The sequence below is a fragment of the Corylus avellana genome, chromosome ca6 (genome assembly GCF_901000735.1).
Source record: "Corylus avellana chromosome ca6, CavTom2PMs-1.0".
NCBI lineage: Eukaryota > Viridiplantae > Streptophyta > Magnoliopsida > Fagales > Betulaceae > Corylus > Corylus avellana.
The window spans coordinates 12,219,596-12,224,202 of NC_081546.1; positions in this window are offsets into that span (position 1 = coordinate 12,219,596).

Below are 4,607 nucleotides of genomic sequence, written 5' to 3' on the forward strand. Positions count from 1 at the left end.
GTTTCTTCAAAGGAGAGAATGTAGAATATGTCACAAAAATAGTAGATAGTTGTGGTTTTCACTCATATAGTGGCATCGAAGAGCTAAAAGATAAATGTCTCATAACTGAGTTTTCGGATAAAGCATTGGAGATGCATGACTTGCTGCAAGAAATGGGTAGAGAAATTGTTCAACAAGAATCACTTGAAGAACCTGGCAAGCGCAGTAGATTATGGTTTCATGAACATGTTTGTTATGTTCTAGAAGAAAATATGGTAAGAATTATGTTAAAAATCCCTTCAAATTTTAAATTTGTTTCTTTTTCATGAGTTAAGCTACTAGGAAAATATATATTTTACAAAATAACAATATTGCTTCAAGTTAGATGGTTATTTGACTCCAAGGGTTGAATATTCATCTAAAAATTGTGATGTTCATAATAGAAGGATAACATGTGAGGTTAATCCCACCTTGAGAAAAAAAAAAAACGCATGAGAAATTCTAATTAAAAATTATATTGAACTTTATAAAAAGTTTAAATATAATTCTTGGAATTTTTTATTTTTTATTTTTTCGTAAAAACACATTTCTCAAAACAAACTATCAATATATATATATATATATATATACAAAAAAAAAAAAATTACGTTTTACAAAAAATTAAATACAAAACTTTTAGTGAATGTCCTACAACTTCGTAATCGAAAATTTTGCAAACGCATACTTCTAGCTATTTTGCAAACGCATACTCATGGCCATGCTCTTTTATAAGTTTGGAGTTAACCCGATATGCAATTTTGCGAATTGTTGAGAAAGGAAATTATTTTCTTTCTTCAAGGTCTAGTTAGATTTTCTTCACAAATTTGTTTTTTTTTTTTTTTCTGTCTTTCTTTCTATTTTTGATTTTTTTTTTAAAAAAAAAAATTTAAGCAACAAGTACAAAGGGAGAAAAAATTTTAAAAAATAAAAATAAAATTAACCAAATCAAATTCCTTTAAACTTGTTAGCTCTTGTGTTGGCTTAATTAACCAAAAGATCATATTATCTACATCTCAATTAACCAACGAATCGTCCAGTTCCATGGCCATTTATATTTATTACAGAAAAGCATAATCATCATTCTTAGTAGGACACAAGTTGGCCTCCTAAGATTACTCCAATTACTAAGCCAAGAAAGACTCTATTTTTTCATTCCTCAATTGAAGGAATGTAGGTGAAATGAGAATTTAAGGCCACTACCTTCTTCTTCTTTTTTCGTTTATCATGGTTTTTCTATCATCTTCTCAAATGAGCATTTCTACTCTGAAATGAATTTTTCTACTTTATATGAGACCTTCTTGTTGTGTTCATCTCCACATAAATAATCAATGTACTTATCCCTACGACTTAAGAATTTTGCAAGGACATGTTTAAGGTTGTGGAAGTGGGTGCTACTTGCAATCGATTTTGTAAAATCTTTAAGTGAATTAATAAAAGATTAACCAAATCAAATTCCTTTAAACTTGTTAGCTCTTGTGTTGGCTTAATTCTGATTCAAAATGCAAAGGCTACTGTTCACGGGCTCAAACACTGATATAGAATACTCATAATCCAATCTCCACTGTTCATAATGTAGATTCATGTGTTATGAACGTCGCTGCAAAATTCCAGCTCAATCAGACTACAAAAGCCCATCGATCGAAGCTGTTGATCAAGGCTAGCCAACATTTCCAGAATGTTGTTTCACCCATTGCATGCCCTATCCGGATAGGCCTTCTCCAGGTTCGGACCACATTTCCATAAACTCTATTTCTGCTCTGCAAGGCCATGTCTAGACAGCCCATTAACCTGTCCGGATACCCCGTATCTATTATCCCAAAAATGTGTTTTTAGTGGGCCCAGGTCTAGGGTTCGATGTACTGATATATATACATTATTATAGAAGAGAGAGGCACAAATTTTCACCTCATAGAGTTCGTCAGAGGCCGTGCTAAGATAGATCATATGTGGTGAGCGTTAAATTGAATCCCTTAGTGTTTTAGTTATTCCTTTGATAAATCTATAGTTGAGAAGTTTATCGGAAGGGTCCGGTAAAGGAGAATCACGTTGAAAAAGATTGTGAGCAAGGAGATGAGTTTTAGGCTTGTCGATCTTACAGAGCCAAGGTCTTGCAAAGGGTTGTAAGTGTTCCTAGTGTCTGTAATCTCTGGATAATCTTTTGATAGTGATTTTCTGGGTTTGGCTGCCCCGGAGAGGTTTTACTTTTAGATCGGTTTCTAAAAAGTTTCCTCTTCGTAACCAAAATATATGTGTCTGCCTCTTTATTGCTTTATATATTTTGGGTAATTGAATTGTTTTTTGCTTCATAGTATTAATTCCACATAAATTGTGATAAACAAGTTTTTGGAGTTGTCATAGCGTTTTTCAATTGGTATCAGAGCGGGTTCACTTTGTTTAGATTAAATTCCTGAGTGAGATCCTTGACTCCTTTTTACTATGAATACGTCTCAGTCTGACTATTTTAGTTTTGATGATCTTAACGATGTGTACAAGATTATATCTGATGAGTATCAACTGTCCTACAAATACAAAAAGATTTGTAAAAATTTTAAAACTGTAGAACATGAAATAGAATCCTTGATGATCAAATTGTCTGAATCACATGCCTTGATTGATTCTTTAAATTCTGAGATGTCTATACTTGTTGAAAAGAATATATCACTTGAGAATGATTTGAAAGTTTCTAAAGAACTCTCACAAAAATCTTCTAGTGATAATCAGAAAAGCTTTTTCAGTGTTGATAACAAGCATAGTATAATTGTTGATAATGTTGGTAGCTCTACTTCACATGCTTCTAAATCTAAAAGAAAGACCTTGTTTGTTAAGCCTGTGAATGTCAAAGAAGTCAAGGCTAATATAGTCTGTTTTGATAAGGGCAAAACTTTGTGTTTGAATAATTGTGTGAAGCCCAAATCCAAGACTTCTTCGAAGAAACAAACTCTAGTTAAGTTTGTTCCTACATGCCATCATTGTGGGATTATTGGTCACATCAGACCAAATTGTTTTTAGTTTAAATCCCAAAGACTTTAGAAAAACCTTACTGCTCTAAGAAAGAAAAATGTGATATAGAGTCGTGTTTACCTAGATCAAAGTCTAAATATATCATGCCTCATAAAAGACAACCTTCTCAAAGGTTTGTTCCTACCTGTCATCATTGTGGAAAAGTTGGTCATATTCGACCAAATTGTTTTAAATTGAGAGCTCATATGTGTCATAAATCTGGTCCTAAGATTGTACAAGAATGGGTTAGGAAGGAAGATACCATTCACCCATTGAGGAGGAGTGGTAGTGGTCTCACCTTAATTTAGGTGAGTCAATAATATGCATAGGATTGGTTGTTTTGCTTATTTTATAAAGTCCTAGAGCATGTTGTTTTTCTTTGCTTTGCATTTTTTTTTTGTTTTTGCTTTCTTGTTTATGCATTGCATTGTTTTTGCTGTTACACTTTTTGTATGAAGAGTGTATACATGGTAGTTTTGAGATTCTTGTTTTGAGGCATATTCATAAAGGATTTTTCAAGAAATTCATATATCATGATCTTTGAAAGGCTTATAGATGAGATGTTGTGTGCGGACCACCAAGATTTTTGTCTACTTGCTAATCAGATGTTCAAGAATGTGTAATGTCTTGTGATGACCTAGAAGTACTTATTAAACCAAATCATTATTTTGTAGTGGGACCTATAAGATGTGATGAAAGTTTAATGCTAAAGGACATTCATGTATTGCCTGTTGTAATTTCAATTCAAGCATGTTGTTTTTTATACATCACATTTTTTTTTCTTTTGCATTTGTTTTCATTTGTGTGCATTTCTTTTGTGAAAAATTTCAAAAAGACAAAAATATGTTATTTTGATTGTTTTCTTTTCTTTCTTTTGTCTTATGCACCTAGATAGTCCATTAATTTCTCATGTTGCTTTTTATGGATTTAATTCCTTGCGTCATAAAATGTTCTTAATATGCATGAGATGAAAATTTGTGTCAATGGACTTGTTTTTGTGGTTACCTAACGCCTGAGCTTATGTGGTACATTTTGCTTATGCTTTATCTTTTGTGCATATTTAAGCTTAAATTGAGGTTTTGTTTCACTTTATTTGTGAGTTCTGTTAGGTAACCATATGAAGTTTTTGACTAGTCATATTCTTCAAATTGACCATATGCTAGTTGAACCTAAGGCTTAAAAATTCCTGGTTTCTCTTTTGTGATAAGCACCAAAAGTTTAAGGACACTTTCTCAAAGAGAAAAATAAACAAAATAGTGAAACAAATAAAATAAAAAGATCATATTCCAAAAGGAATTTATTTCACTGTGTCAAACTTGTGCAAAATTTTTTACAAAGAGAAATGTATAGGATGAGAGTGACTAGGCCCTAGTATGATAAGGTTTGACTTTTGATTTGATATACTTGTCAAAAGCTCATGGGGGTGAAACTTTCTCCTCAATTTGTAAGTTGAAATTTTTTTTCTCTTTGGATGGCTTCCACACACCCCACACAAGCATGGGTTGAATGGACCATTTTTCTTTGCTTGGGTTAAGCAGGCTCGGCATTTTGGTTTTGTCATCGAATTGCCAAAGGGGGAGTTTGTTAGT